This window comes from Atractosteus spatula, chromosome 12, assembly GCF_055471065.1.
Source record: "Atractosteus spatula isolate fAtrSpa1 chromosome 12, fAtrSpa1.hap1, whole genome shotgun sequence".
In the NCBI taxonomy this organism is placed as follows: domain Eukaryota; kingdom Metazoa; phylum Chordata; class Actinopteri; order Semionotiformes; family Lepisosteidae; genus Atractosteus; species Atractosteus spatula.
The window spans coordinates 32,397,235-32,423,056 of record NC_142717.1 but is presented as its reverse complement, the minus strand read 5'-3'; positions in this window follow the sequence as shown (position 1 = coordinate 32,423,056).

The following is a 25,822-nucleotide window of genomic DNA, read 5'->3' as shown; positions in this document are numbered from 1 at the left end:
TGCCATGATATTTGCCATTAGGCATTATGTTTGGCATTGACATAAATAATAGTAGAATGGTGTTCTACCATATTTTTAGTTTTTCATTTTTTGCATTTTTAAAATAAAAAGTTCAATTTAATATATTTCTGTTGGGCTATTTTTTTCCTTTATAAAAAGAACACATGAGTATTTGGTATATGTTTTCTGAATTTAAAATAGTGTAGTTACTGTATGACGTGTAGTTAATTAATCATTAAACATGATTTCTTCTATGGTACCTTCTATGGTTAAACTGGGGATTGGATTTTTAGGTCTTCTTTAAAAATATTAGGACCTCAAAGGAAAATATAATCTATATAAAATGTGTATTGTTGTTTTTTAACATTTACTTTTATAGCTGTGCTTGCTCAAAGAAAATTAAAACTTTAACAAGAAATTTTAAGTTTTGGTCTAATTGACAAATATGCTTAAACTATTCTGAGAAATTCTACAACTTGATTGCATACTATTGTATAAGAGTGGGGTGTTTACAAATCATTAATGAAGAGTCTTTTTTTCTTAGCTCGCTTAAAGCTGTTTGAGGTACATCTGTGAATAATGATACAATGAATGGCTAAGACCTTACAATAGGTTCAGTGTTGGGGCCACACAACCGTTGACAATACTAAAAGGTTTATATTAACCCAATCAATTAAAAATGAAGGTCTGGGTAAGAGGGGGATAGGCAACAACTCGGAACAACAGGTTGCTAGGCAGGCTGAGATGGACTCTGAAATTTCCTCTTCAGTCTTGATCTGAACTGTCGAAATGCACAAAGAAAGACCTCTTTCAGGTCTCTGAAGGAAGCCTCAAACACTGGTTTGTAGGGGACATTAAAATGCACTGGACTTCTCCTGATTTTTAAATGAAGTTCCTTGTTCCATATCATGATTTAGGCATGCGTGCCATACAATTGAATTAAAAGTTTGTAGTTAGTTAAGATACACAGAGGTTAAGCAAAGAAAAATAAAATATTTATTGTGGATAATATCACATATATATCTCCAGCCTGCTCTTTGAAGAGTCCCAGATTAGCAGGTTTTATAGGTATCCTTAAAATCATCAATTTCTAAAACAATATTCACTGTGTATTTACATATCCAATACGATTAGGATATGATTTGTTAAATAAAGTCATTTTATTTGTATCAGAAATTGACTGCCCTCAAGTACCCAAGTCCCCTTAAAATGAGAGCATTACTTTCCTTAACTGCTAAATAAGACACTATTTTTGGTTGTATGTGTTGAGATCTATTTAGATGCTTCTGTGTTTAAAATTATTTAATTTTTTCCACTTTTCCATGTAATTAGTTTCACAACTAAACGAGAGTTTCTAAAAATGAATGACTTTTGTAGTGCAGGGCTTAATATTTCATAGAAACTGAAGTGTGCATATCTTCTTACTGGTGGGTACATAAACATTGGAACAGATTTCCACACAACATGAAGGTAACTAAGGAGAGGTATAGTGTATCATTTAATATACTAGGCTGATCATTATTAAAGTCAGAGCTTGAAGACAACCACAATTACTTCTGCCCTGTCTTGTGTCTATATTCATATCACTTTCAGGTTGTTTTTTGATTTTGTATATTCAACACTTCCTAAATCTCAGAGAAAACAATCAGAAAACGATGTCATACTTCTACATGCAGTGCATTGTTAAAGTATTCCAACTCCTGCACATTTTTGCACTTTGTTGCTTTACAGCTACTGCAGCAGTCATTAAACTTTAAAAGAGCAATTCATATTTGTTATGTATAGTACACCACCAAGTCCATGCCATTCAAAGCAAGAAATAAAAAGAAAGAAATATATACTGTAATTAACATGAAATAAAAACAGAAAGGTTACAATTATCCATATAATAAAACCCAATGATGTAGAAAAACTGTGTGCAATAATACTGGCTCATATGATGTCAGAATAAATATGCAATAATCTGCAAGTCAGGCAGTGAATTTCAAGAAAAGATTCCATGATGAAGACTAAGCTTTCAAAACAACTGAGGGATAAAGTGATATTAAGGCACTGATCAGGAGAAGGAAATAAAAAACGTTTCAAAAGACCCTTCATATCTCTTGGTGAAGCATGGTGAACTGGAAGTCACCCAGACAATGCCTACAGTACATCATGTTGCCACTCCCAACTGAGCAGCTTGGAAAGGAGGATACTAGTTAGGGACGATGACATTGCAAATGTTACAAAGTTCACTGGCTGAAATGGGAGAAAATGATGATGGCTCAGCAATAACCTGGTTACTCAACAAAAGTAGATTGTATGACATTGAAAAAACAAACCCCTTAAATCAGGTTTTGAGGTAAGACAAGACAAAAGTGTAACTTGTTGGTCTAAATGCAAAGTGTTAAATCTGACACTAACCCAACACTGTGCATCACTTAGTCAACACCATACTTATTTTCCAGGATAGTAGTGGCAGTATGATGGTACAGTTCTGCTTCTAAACAGCAGGAATTGAGAAAATTGTCAAAAATGATGTGAACACAGATGGAGTAAAGTACTGGTAAATCTTAGAGGGAAAACCTGCTTCAGATGCAAAGCTGGGACAGAAATTCACCTTTCAGGAGGCAAATAATGCAAATCACAAGGCCAAAGCTGCATTTCAGTGGCTGAAGAATATGAAAGTAGATGTTCCTGAGTGGCTCAGTCAAGGTCCTGGTATGAATCCTATTGAGAATCTGTGGAAACTGTCATCCATAAGTGATCACCAGGAAACTTGATAGAGCTTGAGAAAACCTGTTAGGAGGAACTGGCAAATATGCAGTGTAACACGTTAAAAAGAGATTTACCAAAAAAAGCACCTGCGGTGCTTCCACCCAATATTGAGTTAACACATCTGAATACTTATGTAATCAACATATTTCATTTTTTAACTCGTTTTTCAGGTGTTTTTCAGTGTTCAGGTTGAATCAAATGTTAAGTTTAAAAAATGTGGATACCTTATTTTGTAATTGACAAAATGGGACACAGTAGGAAGGGTCTGTATATTTTTACAAGACGTTGTAGTAGTGAGTCCAATCCATTTATTTGAAAATAGGTCTGTACATTTAGTGTGAGAATTTTTGCAGACGCACTCATAACTATTTTTACAGACTAAAATTACAAATATACCTCCATTCAGGGACAAGACCAGCTTGGCTGTTTTGTGGTCTTTGGATCTGTAAAAATGTAATAACCTTTGCAAATAGTCAATATTTAATTCTGTAAATGCAACTGGTAGTTGTATTGCAGGTTATTAACTGTACTGTGATTTATGATGGGGTCAGGAAACACAGGAAAACCAACCAGAAGAAAATTCCTCCAGTGACAATAAAAAAGGGGATATAATAAACTTTACTATATAGCCTGAGAGATGACTTTTACATCTTGTATTAAGAATTACACTTGATAGATTTTAATGGTCCATGTTATTAATAAGGCTATAGAATTGTTTAAAGGGGTGGTGGCATATCTTAATGCCCACAGTTTGTCACCTGGGGTAGCTGCTAAACTGTATAATGCTTGGGTGTCTTCAGCACTTTTCAGTGGGATGTTTGAAAGGTGTAGACCAAACAGACTTTATTGTACACTGAGCATAAAAAGATGATGACATAAATATGTCATGCAAAGCATAATGAAAATAATTAGGTTTAAATATTGATACTTTGCATTTACAATGATGTATTGAGGACAGATAAGAAAAATCAAAATAAGATTATGGAATATCAATTTTGGTTATTGATATACCAAAATCTTATTTTTATACTTTAAATTTCACTCTGTTTGAAATAAAGATGCAAAAAATAAAGTGTTATCAAATGTCAAAGTACTTTACTTTTCTTACAAAACATATACTGAAGCTCTTACAGCTCATAGAATTTATAGGATAGTCACAAACTCAATGTCATAACTACTAACAAAAATAATAAAAAGTTTGTCCTTGGCATGCCACTGTGGTTGTTGATACATGTAAATATATCACTTTTCATAGTTTCCCCTGGGACTTGAATACATTAATTTGTAAATAAAAACTGAAGCTTCCCCCACATGACATTATTATTATAGATCAATCCAACAGTAAACAGTGTTGGAAAGGCATGGCATTTTAATTTCTTTATAGCTAGCTTGGAATAATGTTTTGAATCCTTGACCCTTAAATTATTTTATATCTGATTTTATTTTTAAAACCAATGAATGAGTTGTTATTTTCCCTCTGTGAATTCTTACTGTACATAGCAGTGGTAGAGTGGACTGCACATTCCAATGAACTCCTTCCCATTAGACTTTAATAGGGTCTCCCTTAGCAAACAAGTATGAGACAATATCCCAGATGCAAAATTATCTACCCTAAGATTTTCATCGTGGCTTAGGATGAGAGCACAATAATTTCCATCAAAAAATAGATAAAAAGACCTACAATATATCCACAGTAACTGCCAAAGGCACACAGAGTATCAGAGTATGGGAATACTAACAAGGACCAGAGAGTCTGCCTAGGCAAACAATGCGTTGTAGCATTAAGGTACAAGTTAGCCAGGTATTTTATTGAAGTTAATATGCAGGTTTCTTTCAGGACACAGTTACTATAGATGAGATCCTTAGATCAATAAGCCACTGCCAATTGAGCTACATGGGCCAAATGTCCTCCTCTTGTTTGGAAGAGTTTTAAATCATAAGAACATGAGGTTAGTCAAGTGTCAAAATATTGTCAATGCCTGGTTCGTGCTGTGAAACAAAAAGAAAAACATTAAGCTAATGGTTAAGATAGACCATTGATTTTCTCTCCTTCAACTATAGGAACTGACCAGGGGTAAACTAAAGTCCTCTTCTATACCAATAAAATAACTAGGCAAGAACGTTTATTGTTAAAGTGGCAGCTGTATGTTCTTAAGCATGATAAAATACATAAGGTTGGATGAGACATGAAGGAGGCTGTGTCTCATAAAAGGTGAGTATTTTGAATAGGTTTCACGAGGGTGAGAATGAGTCGTCGGCATGTCTTGAATACTTGAATACTGATGTTCTGACGCTAAATATTAATTTGCTACTTTTAATCAAGTAATCAGTTTGAAAGAGGAGACTGATCTTCACCAGGGATAATCTAGTAAAGTGAAAAATTCATTCTTCTGTAATGTTTGATTTTTTAGATTGCTCAACTGTCATTGCTGTAAAAGATGTAAATCATGTGTGTCAACATAAACACCCAAATCTTTTCCACATATAGACTTTTCAATCTTCCATTTTGAATTTATAGGTAATGTTTAAGTTACGTGCATACAAAATCCCACACTTGTTTACATTAAATGTGTTCTGCCATGTGTTTACCCAGTCTTGAATTTTATTTAAATCTTTTTGTATTTTTTATACTACTTGTATGGATTGTATACCACTCTAGATCATTGATAGAAATTATGAAGAGTAGAGGTCATAGCACATAGTACTGTGGAACTCTTTAAATACAAAAGCCTAATTTTAACATCCACCCTTTATCTACACTCTCAGTTTTCTCTATAACTAGTTCTTATTCCAACCAGTTCATAATCATGTGATCCAATGCATTGCATTGAATACCTACTCTCTGCAATATGGTTAATCATTTCTGAGGAAATTTAACAAAATCCTTCTAAAAATCGAAGTATATATCATTATATGCTCTGTTTATCCATTACTGCCGTTGTTTGTGTAAAGAACTCTACAAGGTTAGTAGCAAGATCTGCCGTTTTTAAATTCTAGAATAGTTTTCTTGTTTTCCATAACTTTATATTTTATAGAGGTACAATGGATATATCTATATTTACTTGTTTTATTTTGTTACCCATTTTAGGGTTTGGAAATGAATTTACAGTCCATGTGTACTCCATCTTGTCTTGAGTAGCTGTTGGAAGACTGTGTAATGGGCTAACAATAGATTTTGTTTTTTACTGTACAAGTACTGTATAAGTGGCAGAATAGTAGAAGAGATACAATGGTCCCCAAAGGTAGATAGACCATTGATTTTCTCTCCTTCAACTATAGGAACTGACCAGGGGTAAACTAAAGTCCTCTTCTATACCAATAAAATAACTAGGCAAGAACGTTTATTGTTAAAGTGGCAGCTGTATGTTCTTAAGCATGATAAAATACATAAGGTTGGATGAGACATGAAGGAGGCTGAGTCTCATAAAAGGTGAGTATTTTGAATAGGTTTCACGAGGGTGAGAATGAGTCGTCGGCATGTCTTGAATACTTGAATACTGATGTTCTGACGCTAAATATTAATTTGCTACTTTTAATCAAGTAATCAGTTTGAAAGAGGAGACTGATCTTCACCAGGGATAATCTAGTAAAGTGAAAAATTCATTCTTCTGTAATGTTTGATTTTTTAGATTGCTCAACTGTCATTGCTGTAAAAGATGTAAATCATGTGTGTCAACATAAACACCCAAATCTTTTCCACATATAGACTTTTCAATCTTCCATTTTGAATTTATAGGTAATGTTTAAGTTACGTGCATACAAAATCCCACACTTGTTTACATTAAATGTGTTCTGCCATGTGTTTACCCAGTCTTGAATTTTATTTAAATCTTTTTGTATTTTTTATACTACTTGTATGGATTGTATACCACTCTAGATCATTGATAGAAATTATGAAGAGTAGAGGTCATAGCACATAGTACTGTGGAACTCTTTAAATACAAAAGCCTAATTTTAACATCCACCCTTTATCTACACTCTCAGTTTTCTCTATAACTAGTTCTTATTCCAACCAGTTCATAATCATGTGATCCAATGCATTGCATTGAATACCTACTCTCTGCAATATGGTTAATCATTTCTGAGGAAATTTAACAAAATCCTTCTAAAAATCGAAGTATATATCATTATATGCTCTGTTTATCCATTACTGCCGTTGTTTGTGTAAAGAACTCTACAAGGTTAGTAGCAAGATCTGCCGTTTTTAAATTCTAGAATAGTTTTCTTGTTTTCCATAACTTTATATTTTATAGAGGTACAATGGATATATCTATATTTACTTGTTTTATTTTGTTACCCATTTTAGGGTTTGGAAATGAATTTACAGTCCATGTGTACTCCATCTTGTCTTGAGTAGCTGTTGGAAGACTGTGTAATGGGCTAACAATAGATTTTGTTTTTTACTGTACAAGTACTGTATAAGTGGCAGAATAGTAGAAGAGATACAATGGTCCCCAAAGGTCCTGAGGTTTCAGGTCACAAATTTTAAGACTGTGATTTATGTTTTTAACCACAAAACGTGCTCCCTCCAAACATGGTTTTCCAGTCAGGACTGATAAGGTAGTCCAGGTTTTCTATCTCCCAGAAGTTGAAAATATCACTTAACATCTGAAATCTGATTTCTATCAATGATTGCATATGTGATACACCATTTATTACACCTACGTATAAAAATAAAATCACCTATATGATTAAATCCTGGTTCACATCAAAGGTAGCAAACATTTTGGCTCATATAAATGTTTGTCCTGTTCTATACTGAGTGAACAATGTTGGTTATTTTATGCTTACACTCTATGTACTGAAATAGCATGAGGACAGGAAACAATTAGAACATGATAATATCCTCAATCATATTAGAGACACACCTTTTGAAGGGAAATTACCACTGAAGGAAAGGCTAATGAGGGAGTTTGTGCCACCATCACTGGGATACTCCCTAGTGTCCATAAGAAGAGATTACAAACCTTCATCTAATGACTCCATCCCAAAAGTCCTGGCAATCTCTTATGAAAACCCTTTGATGGAATAAGCTTACAGACTATCACTCTCTTCCCAGAAACTGCAGGTGCCTTCTAGATCAGGAGTGAGACAGATTGCCAGAGCAGCATGATACAGCATGGCATGGTGATTAGCACAGGGCTTGCTCCTTTTTGGTAAACCAGCACTTTGGCCTTTCATGCAGGTCTTTGTACAACACATTTAATCTTAACCATAACCGTTCTTTTAAAAAAAAATTGAAGACTGAATGCTATTTTCTTTTTCTTTCTAAATCTATACTAGAGCTATAGCATGCATGCCAAGATTCTAATAATGCCACAAACCACAATTACTGCTGGCAGCTGTGCTACTTGAGTGGTTATGGCTTCATTTAATGTTTAAACAAAAAGCTTCCTTTGTGTTCCACTGATTTTCAGTTTGTCAGTTAAAACTAAACAAGATCAGTATAAAATATTTTTTGGGGTGCTTATTAATTTCTTTTTTAGGTAGTTCCAAAAGTAATCACATAATTTTGCCATATTCGCTTGCTTTTCCAAAGATATATCTAACAATTGTGCTTTAAAATCTGACGCAGATTATGGAATCTCACATTTAACCAAACCTGACAGTAAAATCAAATTAACAGATGAAAGGTGATCATCCATCAGGTAGTGATTCCATATACAGTATACCGTATATTTATAAATAAAAAGCTAGCAATCACAAATGGAGCATGTAGATAATCTTACTGTCGTACAAGAAGGACAAGAACTAATAAAGATCCTTTGGGTAAATACTTTTATTTGTTAACAAGTTGGAATATTTTGATAAGAATATCAAATATATATACTCTTAAATTATTCGCATAGGCTAACACATGTTTCATGTGACATTAGTGAAGGCCTGGAACACTGTAGCAAGGCAGGCTTGTCAGCAAAATTTCATGTCCTGAATGATTAAACACAACTGTAGAATATAGCTATGAAACTATTAATATGTGATTACTGTGAAATCATCTTACATCAAAACTGACAGATAATTTTAGGAAGATGGTAATCTAGCAATGGTCACCTTAGAAGCCTAAAATGAAGCATGAAACTCATCTCAGAAAATTATGTACAGTATATTTATTGACATCAGCTTGCAATTATCTGATGTTTTCTACAAAATGGCAACTGGGCTCTTACGTTTGTGGTACTGTATATATGCAATTTTTCAGATTTTGTTATTTCCCATGAACAACATTTTACAATAAAGCAAGTTTTATCCGTCCAGCTTTTTAGATTTTTAACACTTTGGTTGTAACAAATCTGGGATATTGATTACATTAAAATTGATTAAAAATACATATAACTGAGTCAGAATTAAACTGCCAATTTTGGGCAAAAATACTGCTGTAATTCATCCATCCTTTTCCTAACTGCTTCATGATTGCGAGGGAGTCAGAGACTGTCCCGCAAGCAACAGGAGCAAATTAGGGTACGTCCCGGAAGGGACATCAGTCCAACGTGGGACAGACATGAACATACACACACCAGGGCCACTTGTCCCAGAAGCCAATTCTGGGAAACTGGAGCAAATGAAGGAAAGTCACTGGAACAACGGCAGAACATAATAATTCCACACATACACTGTGGTATCCCAGGTCTAGAACTGAAGCCAGGGCCCCAGTGCTGGGGGCAGCACTGTAAACCACGGCACCACCATACCACCCACTGCTTTCTTCAAAATTATATAATCAATTTTATATGGATTATTTACAGATGCAGCCACTCAAAACATTCCAAATACCCCAAAAGTAACATGGCATGTTGTGTTATGTAATTCACTGGCCAGGTGGCACTTGTGGTGCGTTAGATGTTAGTGAAACATTTGCTACATTTAGTCTGTTTCTCTACTGCTCATGTTTAAATCCAGTCATTTTACAGCTAATTTTGAAAGCTAATAAAATCAGAAGTACAGTATAACATAATATATACCATACCTAATGTAATGCAAATTTTAGCAACAAGCAATCAGGAAACAATTTAACTTAAATTTGGATTAGGAAAAATATATTCCACACATACTTTACTGTAGTGGCTTTAAAGCCATACAGTCTCATACGTAATATATACCTAATGTACATACAGTAGATGGTTGTGATCACTAAATATAAAAAACAAAGTACACAACAGTATTCCACTGTCCTGATAAACATTTTACACATCAATATTTTGGAAAAGGTTTGACATGCTTGTTCTAAATATATAAAGTTTATAATGTTTTAAAGTAGCACATTCTGCCCGAGTGGTACTGTAGTTTAGCACATTGGTTTAGAGGGACACTTGCTACCTCAAAGTGAGCAATTCAAACCCCCATACAGACTGTCTCTTTGGTTTGTTTTTTATATAAAAACAGTTTATTATTATAGGTTTTTGTGAACTTGATGTGCCTCTTTCGGGTATACATCTGCATTGAGAAAATCTATATTTTGTCATAATGCAAATTTCAGCAAACAATTTAACTTTAAATTTTGATTATGAAAAATATATTTCATACATACAGTATTGTAGTGGCTTTAAAACCATTCATTATACTGTATATACATTAGGTGGGTAGCTGCGTCAGCATGCGTAGGCTGCAAAGGAACAAGTAATAGGTTTATTCCATGCTGAAAAAAAGAAGAAAGAGAACACAACGTTTCGGCCGTGGAGCCTTCTTTAGGTGTGAGAGAGACAGGGCAGAAGGCAAAGGTAAAGTAGCGGGAGAACAAAGGTTGGGAGGGAGGAGGAGTGAGAGGCGGGAGTAGGGGACAGAAAGAGAGGCCAATCAAGAGGTGTGAAGTCAGAATGGGTGCAAAGAGGTGTGAAATGAAACTTCCAATGAATGGAGAAAATTTAAAAGAACAGTAGTCTGTCGTTAAGGGAAGGGAGAATGTGTGATCCTAGCTGCAGAATAATTTTAGTTTCGGTGGTCTTTCTGATGTATGAGTTCGGAAAACCGTCTTTGAGAACACAGACGGAGAGATTAGAGTGATCGTGGCCATCAGAGGTGAAATGAGAAACAATGGGCTTGGAGAGATCTTTAATCTTCACAGCCCTGACGTGTTCTCTGAAGCGGTCTCCGAGTCTCCTTCCTGTTTCTCCAATGTAGATGGCTGCGCATTTACTGCAAGAGATACAGTAAATAAGGTTGCTGGAGGTACAAGATGCTGTCTGGGTGATCCGGAATTGTCCTGAGGGGCCTTGAATGAGTGTGGTGATGGCTGTGTACTTGCAGGTGATACAGCGAGTTCTGTTGCAAGGAAAAGTGCCAGGTGTGGATGGTTGTTGAGGGCGGTCAAGGGAGCTGTGAACAAGGAGGTTACGCAGATTAGGTGGTCGGCGATATGAGATGATAGGGCGATCAGAAAAGAGGGCCCCAATGGAGGGATCATCCTGTAGGATGGAAAAGTTGTGGTTAATGGTCCTGGGGATAGGAAGTGTGTTAGGGTGGTAAGGAAGCACCAGAGGAATGCGGTTGTTACGGCGGGAGTTCCTGATCGGGTTGATGGTCCGGGGGGTGTTTTTGGCTCGGGCAAGGGCCCTGTCAATCACACTGCTGGGGTATCCTCTGTTGATGAAAAATGAGTACATTTCGAGGGCTTGGTTCTCGAAGTCGATGTCGTCGCTGCATAATCGTCATAACCTAAGGAACTGTGAAAAAGGAAGAGAGTTTTTAGTGTGGTTGGGGTGAAATGAGCTGTACAGGAGGTAGCTGTGTGAATCCGTGGGTTTGTAATAAACTGAAGTGGACAGTCGGGGGTAGTTGATAGAGAAGTTGATGTCTAGAAACGGAAGAGTAGTGGAAGATATGTTAACCGTATATTTGAGGGACGGGTGGAAGTTGGTGAAATGGTGCAGGAAGAACTCAAGCTGATCGTTGGAGCATGTGGCGGCACCGACGCAGTCATCAATATATCGTTTGTAGAGGTCAGGGACATAGCCAGTGTAGGAAGCGAAGAAGCATTCTTCTACCCAGCCGACAAAAATATTGGCATAGCAATATTTGCTACCCAGCCGACAATATTTTTGTCACACCTGGCACTTTTCCTTGCAACAGAACTCGCTGTATCACCTGCAAGTACACAGCCACCACCACACTCATTCAAGGCCCCTCAGGACAATTCCGGATCACCCAGACAGCATCTTGTACCTCCAGCAACCTTATTTACTGTATCTCTTGCAGTAAATGCGCAGCCATCTACATTGGAGAAACAGGAAGGAGACTCGGAGACCGCTTCAGAGAACACGTCAGGGCTGTGAAGATTAAAGATCTCTCCAAGCCCATTGTTTCTCATTTCACCTCTGACGGCCACGACCACTCTAATCTCTCCGTCTGTGTTCTCAAAGACGGTTTTCCGAACTCATACATCAGAAAGACCACCGAAACTAAAATTATTTTGCAGCTAGGATCACACATTCTCCCTTCCCTTAACGACAGACTACTGTTCTTTTAAATTTTCTCCATTCATTGGAAGTTTCATTTCACACCTCTTTGCACCCATTCTGACTTCACACCTCTTGATTGGCCTCTCTTTCTGTCCCCTACTCCCGCCTCTCACTCCTCCTCCCTCCCAACCTTTGTTCTCCCGCTACTTTACCTTTGCCTTCTGCCCTGTCTCTCTCACACCTGAAGAAGGCTCCACGGCCGAAACGTTGTGTTCTCTTTCTTCTTTTTTTCAGCATGGAATAAACCTATTACTTGTTCCTTTGCTGTATATACATTATATTAATATCATATCATATTTCTTGGTGTGAGGAACTGTTACGGCCCCAAGTGTCTAGGGGTAAAGGGGTGTAACATTTAAGATAATTTTTGGAAGCAGGTGGGTTCTGGTGAGGGACTAGGAAGCGTGATAACAAGGGTTAGTGCAAAAAGTGATAATTTTAAGGTGAATAAGTGACTGGTATGAAATAAGACAATAACACACAGGGGTAAGGAACTAGAGTGGTGCCAAAGAAAAGAAAATAACAAACAAAATGGAGCTGGCTAGGAAAGTGAGGGAAAGCTAACCTGACTACAAAAGAAAACCTGAAACACACGGTCTTCGGCATCTTCAACACCCTAGCTAACCTCCACTGACTACCCAAAACCATACAAGACAAACGGCACTCACCCGTACTAACTAGTGTTACTAATACAAAATCAACTTAGTGTGTGGAATGTACCCAACAACCTAAACTAACCCTATACACAAAAGTTCACACAAAATTACAAGTGAACTAGGAATACAAATAAGGGAAAACGAGAGTAATCAACAGGAACAGGGTACAAAAGAACACAAAGGTTGAACATATAACACGTTAGGGCAAGGTAATGGCGAAACAAGGATAAACACAAACAAACGGAAGTACAAAGAGACGAACAGAAACCAACAAAACAACAAAGACGAAGCTATACGAAAGTACACACACACAAAGCAAAACAACAAACCAACAAAGCCGAAGCAAAACCAGAAGTGAAGCGAAAACCAAAGCCGAGCGGGACCAAAGTCAAATGAAAGGCCTCTTCCTTCTGAAAGCCTCCATGTTATATACTGATTAAGATGCACTCTGATTGTCTGAGAAGCTGATTGATGATGATGACATCATACTGAAACAATAGTGTAATGATGGACCAATGAGGGAGGGAGAACAATCAAGGTCAGTAGTGTGGAACATAACAACAAAAACACACAGACCACACACTGGGACGTAACAGGAACATTTCGAAATCTGATGACTGGAGGGCATCAAAGACAGATTCTGAGAACCTCCAGTTCAAACCCCAGCTAGGGTTAGGGAAAGTATTCCCAAGTTACTTAGACAGTTTTGATGCTTGGCGCTGGATTTTGGGGCCTGAGTCAGCATTAGGGCAAGTCATAGTTTCCTTCTATCTTCAACTTTTTTTATTGGACATTTTTGTGTGATTGGATTGTGTACTGCACCGTTCTGTGATTTAACCTGGATCAAAAATTGTGAGAAAACCAGTTCTAAAGTGTAAACGCTTTTAATTGTGTCATTTCTTGAGCAACTAGCTGTCATGATTGTAGTCCCTCCTCCTTAAGGGCACTCCGGCTCTTTCACTTTGGATTTAATTCTGTGCACCTGACCCCTGTTTCCAGCCCACCTTAAAAGCCAGGCGCCGACGTTCATCCGGGCTCTGCATCTGATTTCCATATTGTGCGAGTCCGGGACCTGGAAGCGCCTGGTCCCGTTAAGGTTTTAATCTCTGTTCCCGTTCCTTGTCTGCCGGTTCCGACCCGGTTCATGTTCTTAATTCCTTGTTGGATGGATCACCTGGCTATGGACTTTCTTGCGTTTTTGGATTCCCTCTCTGGATTACTTTTGGATTGTTTGCCTTGGCCACACCTCCCCCGTGCACCAGCGTACTTTGGACACGCCCCCTGTTTTCATCCCTGTATTCCTGCATGACTAATTCCTAGTGTTTCCTCACGATTCTGTATTGTGTCATCCGCACAGGGTCCGGAAAGAACTGTTCGTTACACTAGCAGTGTAATTGCAGTCGATAATGACTGGTTCTTGTAACCCTATCCCTAATATGGCCTAAAACTAATTCTCATTTATGTATGAGATTAACAGCATTTTTAACATGATTGAAATATTCCTTAAAGAGGATATTTTATTGCAGATAACACATTTCCAAGAGCTTTTTTCAATGGTTTGGACTGTTTTAGACTCATGCTTTTAAGTTTGGTGAACATTTCAACATCTGATGACTGGAGGGCCTCAGAGACAGATTTTAAAAATGCCCAGTTGAAGCCCCAGCTAGGGTTAGGGTTAGTATTCCCAAGTTACTTAGACAGTTTTGACGCTTGGCGCTGGATTTTGGGGCCCGAGTCAGCATTAGGGCAAGTCATAGTTTCCTTCTATCTTCAACTTTTTTTTCGGAGTATTTTGTCTGATTGTATTGTGTACTGCAATGTTCTGTGATTTAACGCAAAAATGACCTGGATCAAAAGTTGTGAGAAAACCATTTCTTAAGTGTAAACACTTTTAATTGTGTCATTTCTTGAACAACTAGCAGTATAATTGCAGTCAATAATTACTGGATCTTGTAACCCTAACCCTAATATGGCCTAAAACGTATGTTCATTTATGTACGAATTTGACAGCATTTTTCAGCTAATTGAAATTTTGCCTAAAGGGGATAGCTTACTGCAGATAACAAATTTCCAAGAACGTTTTTTAATGGTTTGGATTGTTTTAGCCACATACATTTTAATTTGAGGAACACTTCAGTATCTGATGACTGGAGGTCCTCAAAAACAGATTTTGAGAATGCCCAGTTCAAGCTCCAGCTAGGGTTAGGGTTAGTATTGTCATGTTACTTAGACCATTTTTTCGCTCTGCGCTGGATTTTGGAGTCATAGTTTACTTCTATCCTCAACTTTTTTTGGACATTTTTGTCTGATTGGATTGTGTACTGCACCGTTCTGTAATTTTATTGCAAAAATGAGCCAGATCAAAATAGTTTTTGTGGCTAAACACTTTTAATTGTGTCATTTAATAAGCAACAAAACATATTCTGTAACTGCAGTCAACCCTATCCCTAAAATAGCCTAAAATGTGTGTTCCTTTATATGCTTATAAGTTTAACAGCTTTTTTCATCTGATTGAAATTTTGCTTAAAACAGAAAGATTATTGCAGATATCAAATTTCCCAGAGCTTTTTTCTATGGTTTGGGTTGTTTTAGACTCATACGTTTGGTGAGGGAAACATTTCAGAATCTGATTAATAAGGGACTTCCAATACAGAATGTTTATCTGCCGAGTTGAAACCGCAGTTATTGTGAGGGTTAGTATTCCCACTCTACTTAGACATTTTATAGTCAGTTCTGGGTTTTGGGGCCCAAGTAAGCTTTATGACGAATGATAGATTCCTCCTATCTTCAACTTGTTTTTTCAGAGACTTTTGGCTGTTTCCCAAAATTAGTCACATCAAAAGGTGAATGAAAACCTATTCTAATGGAAAAAACACCTTTAATGGTGTCATTAAAATGCTACTAAAATTATAACTGTAGTTAATATTTAATGGTTCTTGTAACCCTAACCCTACACTAGCCTAAAATGTATGGTCATTTAAATATCATTTTAACAGCATTAACACCTGATTGAAAATTTGCCTAAAACAGATTGAAGAATATACATTTTCAATAGCTTTTTTCATAATATACTGTATACTGTAATATACTCTCACACACTAAGGAACAAATGCAGCAGTTATTATTTGCCAAGTATATTTAACATTGAAACACTGTTAATTTGTTATGTGAGCCTGTCCGCTGTGTACCATAGTGGTGCTACCCTGAATATTTTCTAAGTGTCATAAGGCACCTAATTTGTCATTTTGCTCAAGGGATTTGACACTTACAGTATTTTGTGTTTGTGTCAAATTCTCCTATTGCAGAGATCTGAACTAAGCTACAGTACCCAGCCATGTCGATGAAGTCAATACCCTAGCTTGTTCAAGAAACAGTTGTATGAAATGTTTTATTCAATTAACTATTAGCAGCCAAGAAATCTACATGGGTCAGATGGCTTCCTCTCATTTGTAAGCTTTCTTACTGTATGTTCTAATGTGTGAGGTGTTAGGGCAAGGAAGGGTGCCGAAAACAAAGATTAAATGCCCACTCTGAATAATCCACCACACTTTTCCTCTAATTCTGAAGATTCACTTTTGTTTTATTATATTTCAGTTTTCTAACTGTCCGAATGCAATTCTTTTGTATGCAACACTTCTGTATCTCTTTTTGTCTGTGCAATATGCCATAATAACACTGCAGAAAGACATTATAAAAGTATTTGATGGAATTCATGGAGCACTGCCAAATCAGCTGAAGATAAGAAAATGGAAACCATGTGTGACAAAACTAAAACTCCCTTTCAAATTAATCAATCATGAGACAAGTCAAGGGTAACTTTAAATGCACAAAACAAATTGCAGAAATAACAAAAACACAATCAAAATTACATAATTTGACAGTTAATTATTTGATGTACAGTGGGCGACTGTGTTAATGAATTGAAGAAAAGCCAGCTATACCCTGAATGGAATTTACATGTTGAACTGCATAAATGAAATGCTTAAAATGTGTGTCCCACAACAAGCACATGACACCATTCAGAGAGACACATTCCCAATTCTGAACTATGTAAGATGTTTTACTAATTCATTTCTAATTATGTAAATTTTAAATATATATATACATATATATTTAAAAAGGAGTGCACATTCCTGATAAACTGCCTAATCATGTTTTTTCACAGGATGTTTGTCTGTATTTAAATATTGCTGATTTACAGGCTTGGCTTCTCCTAATACGATCTAAACTATATTAAAACTGAATAACATTAGGTTGTTTTTGGTAGAATATCAGTAATATCTTACTAAACATATATGAGGTAGGTAAATTCAGTTTGCTTAATATTCATTATGATGCTAATATTTTTCATTTACAAGGTTGATCCTGCAGGAAACAACTGCGAAAATCACAGGCTAGTAATGTGGCCACTGACAGAAATACAGAAAAAAGTTGACCAATCTGTTGTGCATGCTATGCATCATGTTGCTGATGCTTTCTTAAGAGAATCTCTCTTGTAAAGCCTGGATAAGCATGTGCCTGTTCATTGGTCTCTGAGCCAAAGATGCCATATTATCCCACAAATGCTCATCAGGCCTAAGGTTTGGCAAGTAGGGCAACAACAGAATAAGTGTTACTGTACATTCTCATCTCACAAGAAAACTCTTGTTACATCAGCAATATGAGGACATTCTTGTCCTGAATGCTGTCATCAGGATAAACCAGCAAGGAGGGCAGCAATCGAGGTCTTATGACTTAATCTTTGTAATCATGCTCAACCAGTTTGTCCTGAATCATTACAAGTGGAATTCTGTTGGACTAGATATTCCTGCCCAGATGTCACACTTGAACCTTCCCACTGATTTTGACAAAGTGTCAGGGCTTGTGCTTTCCTAGATTTTGACTTATCATTGACAGTTTATGTTCAGTTGTAATGTCTTACCAGATTCAAAACCACTGGCATATGAATACCCCAGTATTCAGCAGTGACAGTATGTTGTTTTAGTCCAGATTCCAACATACCAATGATATCTTGTTCTTTTCATACGCAGGACATATTAGTTACTTTTCTACGTATTTCTTTCCTGACTTTCATTTTCACATTCAACATGTTAAATTATCTCACTACCTCTTCTCAATGAACCATCAACTTAATGAGATGTTAATATTAAATATTAAAAGATCCCCCAAGTTTATCATGGCCAGTTGTGAACGATCAATTAATCAAAACAAGTCCAAGATGTTTAATCAAAATATGTGTATTGTATTTTTCTAAAATATAGATAGAATGAAATGTCTTTTGATGCTCAATATATATTTAGCTCAGGGGTCACCAGGTGTGTATACCTGTACAGTATACCTACTGTATATCAAGAGCCAAGCTGTACTGAAACCCTATGAAAACACACAAATCCTCCAGGACTAAAATATAGAACCCCCATATAGTTCATAGCTAAACTGTGTCAGGTTGAATAAAGCATTTTAAAAATGTTGTACAGGTAGAAGTCTATAAATCCCCAATTATACTATGTTTTATATTTGACATTAAAGATACTGTATTATAATAACTGTATTTACAGGTTGGAGTATTAACACTGCAATATGGTCATAACTCTGTTTGGGTTTTCTGCTCTAAGTAATATTATAATTTTCTGATACACACAGCATTTTTACAGGAGAAGCGCCTCCAAATTAATTTCACTTGTACCACAAGATGGTTTGCACTGCTTAAGGATTAATACTGGTTTGGTTATAAGTATTTCAGCATTTTTGATTTTATGTAATGCTCTAATAAAGTAACATCCAAGATTCATGACCACATTTAATCACACTGACCAAAATCTGCAAAAACTAGAACCCAAGAATTCAGAGTAAAGTATACATGAATTTCTACTATAACATGAATTCATGAATATGAATTTCTACATTAGCGAATCTGTTACATTTACCAGTCAAATCTATATCCATAAGTTTAAACTTTTACTTCTTCTACTGCAAACCACATGCATTCAGTATATATTTACTTTAGGATTTATTGGCATCTTAAAATGAATATCTCAATTAAAAAAAAAATTGTGTTGTGAATGTCATACAATTGGGTTTTTATGCTTTACGGTATGTGTATTAAGCTTATTAGCTGAATTCTGGACCTCTTTTGTAACAGACAAGTACAGATTTTTTTTTACCTGTGGTACACAGTACTATGTTGAATACCAAAAAAGAAAATATGATTGAGAGTGAAATTAAATTGATTCCATGCCAGATTCATGCTAAATCAAGAGTTAGCTGTTTGCTTTCGCAACACCAGCTGGAATGGTGCTGGGCACTGCCAGGGGTATAAAATCCGAGCAGCTCAGCATGTAATGCTGCTGAATGTATACTCCCACTGAGCTGCAAAGAGTAAAGAGAGGAATAGAGAAGAGATAGACAAGGATGGCTGATGATTATTGGTGTTTGAAGCTGAGAAAAAGGTCACCAGTAAATACAAAGTTCACAAAGTGGCATCGTCAGCGCTGATTCTAAAGGAACTAAAGAAAGTCCATACAAGCAGTGAGGTAGGGAGAGCACGGTGTTGTCATCCTGCTATATCCTTTAAGTATTTTCCCAGTACCTCTCTGATAGTAAGCTGCAAAATGGCCAGTGTAAAAACTATTAGAGTCTAAGCAGCAGGAGCCTCTATTATCTCTGTAATCTGGTGATAATTAGAATTACTGGTTGAGATACCCTAGGGTGAGAATTTGAATGCTTTACAATGTCTGTAAAGGGATGAAGGTGCAACCCCCCCACCCCATGAACAATTCCCCACCCCCAAACCTTATCCATTGCCATTGCCTCCCCCTTACCCAAATATTCAACCGATAGTAAACCTGACTGGTTTGCATGTAAATCAGTGGTCCTGCCCATTAATCTGCTTGTAATTAGAATGCTCAATAGACTACTAAAAGAGACGTTAGCTCCCTAATTATGCTATCACCCGCTACCCTGCTATTAAAGAAAATTGATAAAAGCCTGGAAATTGCAATCTCTTACGCTTGTGTACACAACTCTAACCCTTGCCGAGTAGGTCTCTTTAAGCTCAGCTGACACACTGCACACATATGCAAACATTGGCTATAGTTCAGGGGACTCTGGTTGGTGAGAAAATACTCATTTTTACAAGACTGTTGCTGTATCTGCAAAGCTTCTGTCCTCACTTATCTGATCTTTCATACGAAGCCCCTGAAGGGAGGATTATACTGTTTTAAGCCATTCTTTGACTCCCACAATTTGCTTTTTCTGCATTTAAATAAAATACTCAATGTACTACATAGATCTGGAAGGTGAATAGTCAGAAATTACAAGCCGTTGTTTTAGAAAAACAATAACCCTAGATGAGATGTTTATGTAATTAGAAGCATATTTTCAATATGGTTCATACCTGTCTAACCAGTGTGAAGTACAGTACATTCATACTGTATGTATTAGACAATGTATTTTCTTAAATACACTGGCTTGAATTATTTAATGGTGCATCTAATATCAGTATCTAATATATTAATCTAAAATATTGCTTAATGATAGCTATATATCATATAACATACAAACATATGTTCAAAAAACATGAACTTTTTACAAATAATCTGAATTGATATACTGTATAAGGATATATAAGGTTAATTGATATACAGTATAAAGAAAAAGACATTACTTTGTGGTCTCTTTTTATTGTAAAAATAAAATATAGTTCCACTGTTTCTTGTCTGCTCAAGTTTTTTTTTTTAATTTTCAGCAAAAGAAATGGTCTCTGACTTTATCCCATGAAATGCTGTTGTGCGTTTTCTTAAACCCACTTTCACTCCTGCTGACATTACATGATGTACTCATCCTCAGTGCAGAGCTCATTCAGTTAATACTGACTCCCGCTGCAATTCTGAACAGAACAGCTTCAACAGCTCTTTGTAAAAAGTCAACTCTGCCTGTAAGTGAAGTGAACAAGCCATAATCCTTCTTTCTTATGTTTAGAAGAGTTATATTCAACTAATTAATTCTATAGTATTCTACAAGTATACAGTATACAGTGTATAAATTCTTAAGTAACAAGATTAGCATAAAGATTTTCAGTGCTGAAACAAACATACTGTTTGTATTATGAATCAAATGAAACCAGTAACAGGCCATATAGTACATACTGTATCTCAGGAAAATATGATAGCTTAGTATCTAATTTATAATACTTAATAGAATTCTTTGCTATTTTTATGTTGAGTAAACATATATTGCTTATGCATAGAGTATAGTGTCAGTAAAATCAGTAAAGAAATGATTCAACAAATGTATACAGTATATTTTATTTAAAATATACAACATTTGCTTATTTTACTTGATGACTGAATGACCTTTATGATTGCCAAATATAGAAAAAAACTATTAGCTGAGAAGGAAAAACCATAATCCTTGTAAATGGCTTTTGCAATGGAGAATTCAAAATATAATCTAATCAATAGAAATTGTATTAAGCAAAGAAGCCTATTACACCTATTTCAAAATATCCAACAGACAATCAATTTACATTTATGAAGAATTAGGTGCTGATCAAAACTAAAATACACAAGATAGAACTGGTTAATATTGATTTCATTTCAAATTAGGAAATTGCCTTGTAGACTGTGTGTTTTACTTTATTTGTGCTCTAAATTACTGTGATCTGAATGCTCTTTTCAGGCAATTAGACGTCAGAACAGTTACAGTCATCCCTTTTTCTATTGATTGGTAGCCTGACAAGAAACATGCATTAAAAATGATTTGTTATTAATAATAATAATTATAATAATGATGAATATAGATAAGGGATATGTGGTTAAAACACACATTTAAACTCTGTATAATGTGTACAAATAATAACATTTTATACTGACCAAATGAATGTGTAATAGATGATGGTTATGTTTACTCTGACACTTTACGCTACATTGAGGATTGAGTTATATATCTCATTTTTATATAGTTTTCCAACTTACCACTTTAAATATTACTTTTAATGATAGAATGCAGCACTGCAGCCAAAGATAACCATATAACTCTGTTATCCATAGAAAAATATTAGAGATTCTGGACGACAAATGTTTTAAGAACACTTCATTCTACAGGACACTACAGTCCTTTGCAAAAAAAAGACTTGAACTGGCCAAACACTAGCAGTTGCTTCCTTTTTAAAACTGCACACATCATGAGAAATTCACTGGTTAAATTTTCACTCACTAGTTTGCACTCTGGATTCCAGTCCTAAAATCAATAGAGTCACCTTGGTAAGCTGTTGGTAGGCTGTGGTGGGTATGTACTGTATGCAAGTTTGCGTTCATGGTGGAGGGGTCGTGTGTGTGACAAGGAGGATAATACAGAAAAGATCCTTGTGGATCAGCATCAGTTACGGAACACTTTTTGCGCCTCTTTAAACTTGATCAAAGGCCGTTATAGTTAAAGCACTTTAAGCATACCAGTCAAAAACTTGCTGGAGAGAAGCACCAAAGAAGTGGAAAGTATAACAGCGAGCTATTAAAATTATATATTGTAGTTTATGTAAAATATTCATGCCCACAGAAATATAATGCAGAAAATAAGTCTGACAGTCCTGGCTGCAAATTTAAATCCATTTTTAAATTCATACCTTCAAAAAGCTCTATATGCATAAAATGAAATGTATGGTATACTCCTTTCTAAGAAATCCATTTCATCAACATTTTGGAACTCTCTCCAAAGTGACAGTATTTTTAAAAAAAGTATTAGCTCCATAATGGTGCTTTCGTAGTTGGTGTTTTGGGCTTATTGAAAAAGGATCGACCGAGACACTGTCTGCAAATAGTATCAACTGATCACCTACCTTATTCTAATATATATATATACCACTAGTCTTCTATAAATAATATCAGGTTCTTTATTAATCAGAGTTTGTCATTGCACCTTTAAAGAAACAGCATAAACTAAGTATATTTTTGTTAATTTAAAAGCAAAACACAAAATCCAAACCCAATGCTCTGCATTTGAAAGTCAGTTTATAGCAATAAATTATGCGAATGTGTAATTTGTTCTTTGTCTATAGCATACTTCATAAAAAGCTCGTCAATAATTAAAATAATAACCACTTAAGGATAAATGAGAATAAGGTATGTCAGTAGTTTTGAAAGAACCATGTTACAAACACCTCATTTTTAATTAACCTATAAACGCATGTATCACAGTGTTTCTGACGATAACTTAAAATGAAGTGTACTCGCCCCTGGCAGCAATAACGTACTGTATCTATGTGTAGCTGATTTCTTTCCACAATTCTCTTCTCATGAGATTTGTTTTGGAATAGATCTATATAACCAGATAATTAAACATTCACCATAGCATGCAACACTTCACCCCAGAGCTTATTAATTAATTTACTTATTTATATTTATAGAAATTCACTCTAAAACAGGTTCTGAAAAACAGATTCAGTTGTGTTTGTCTCTGTGCAATCTGCACTATTTGAAATGTGGACTATTTGATTTTGATTTCCAGATGGTATTTCATATGCATTTTGTATTTTTAACTGTATCCACTAATATGTCTACTAATATGTTTCCAAATTTTTTTTTTAATTTAGAAAAAATTTTTTTTATTTTTTTAAATAAATTCCATCTTTCATTTAATATGTGAACTAACCTTTTGTTATTTATTTATTTAAAATAAATATTTTAATATTATAATAATATTTTTTATTTATGTTTTTCTGCTAGTTCTGAACAATTTTTCCCTCTACAGTTGAACTAATTGTAAAATGTTCAGTAGCTTCAATAAAGTATATGTCAAATAATTTCTAATTGAATTTCCTTGGAACAAAAAATAAAAGTAACTGCCATACTGTATATGAGTATTATAATTATTCCAAACATAGCTACACCTACACTACTGTAGCTGAAACACAGTATATTCATGTAAATTGAAACACAAATGTCTGCCTCAAAATTAAAAGACATATATTAATTATTGGTGCATACATTTTGAAAATTATTAGTAGAATAATTTAATCATTTCTGTAAACTGTGTTCAGCGGAGCCATAATCTGAAGTCTGCAGATGCAGAATATAATTTTGATCTGATTTGCAGAAACTTGAAAAGACATTTGCCGTAGGCTGGAATTTCTTGAAAGGAAGAATCTTTTCATGTAATTAATTTATTTGTAGTTGTAGAGCCAGTAAAGTCAATAGTATAATAAGTATACTTATTTTCAGAAAACAGATATCTACACTTGAATTCACATTTACTAATGTTCACTAATATACAAAAAAGACACTACTAAAAATGGGATAACTGTCAAAATATACAATATGTACATACTGAATATACCCAGTATGAAATGGTTTATAAAATATAGTGTTGTTTTGAAAAAAGGCTTGAAAAATACTATCACATAGAAGACATATGTTACATTTTGTAGATTTCTTCCAAATGTAATTCTGCATTTTCAACTTCACTATATATCACCTGTTTTAGCAAGACATGTAGAAAGGTTTTCTACTATAAAGTGAAATCAGGAAATAACATAACCTTAAAGGCAGAAATAATTATGAAAAGGGCTTTTTCATTTTATTTTAAACTGAAGCAATAAACACGGCAACGTATCTTTCATATACAATTACTTATATATTATTAATTTCACTAATTTTCTACAAATAATAAAAAGTTAATTTAAATTCTAGAAGCTTACCATAGTCAGTATGCAAAGGCCCTTTCTAAGGTGGAATGATTGCACCCCCTAAAGCTTCTGAACGGAATCGCAACCCCTTACCGACACTTGTCTAAAGAGTTCATCATCATCCAGCTCTCTTCTGAGTGGTTATGATCCATTTTCTCCCAGATATGAGAACTTGCTTGCTCAGAGGAAGAAAGCAGTCAATCAATGCCACTAAAATAGCCCTTTTCCATTAGCAGCCTGTAACTAGAGCTGTGCCCTTGCGAAGGGACTGCGCACATGGCTCCAGTCTACACTGTGCCGGAGGACTTGGTGTCTTCTGTGCAGCAGTACAAACAGATAGTTTTACAGAGTGTCATATCTGGACATCACTCTCCTTTTACCAAAACTACTTTGATGCAAGTTGTGTCACTGTCCAAACAGTGAGCCCTGATGCAGAACTGAATCCTATTTTTCTTAAAGACCTAATTGTACTGAAAGCCTCAATCTTTATGTCAATGAAATATGATACTTCAATACTCCTTTTGTTTTCTGCAGTAAAATAATTTTAAAGCAGGCCTCGGATTTTCCACCTGGCATGCATGCCTCTCAACTGCATATTATTACAAGGAACATCTGCTAGGAAGTCAAAAATACGTGTCAGCTGCTATTAAAGTATGCGAGTTCTATCACATTTCAGTTTTAGCTGTATTTTCATTTTTAAGAAGTTACAAAATGCATGCCATATAATTCTAGACTAGTCTGAATTATGTGAGTCTTTGGATATTGAAGCTATAATATGAGCAATGTTGTTAAATGGATTAAATAAAATATAAATGCATGAAGTTGTATAACAGTGTATGACTCACTTGAATAAGGAATCTATATACAGTACATGCTGAATAGTACTGTGTTTTATACAGATTTTTAGGCTTAATAGCTCTAACATCAAATACCTGAATGTTATAATCTAATACAAAAATTTATCAATTGCAACAATTGCATACAACATGGAAGAGTGTGAGTGGCAGACTCTAATGAAATAAAATGAACCATAATTCAGGATTATTAGAACTTTATGGCAAACTAGACAAAGGACGTGATTTTCTCTCTGGGCAAACTGCCCATGTAATTCATTTACCACAGAGTGGACAGTGTGCCTACAGGGAAAATCAGGCTCAAAGAGTTGATCTGATGACATTGATAGAATGGGGTACAAAGACACATAAGTGTCTAGTAAAATTCTTTCACTGGTCATGTATTGTCTGTAGGTTCAGGTGCAGGTTTTCTTTTTTTTTGCA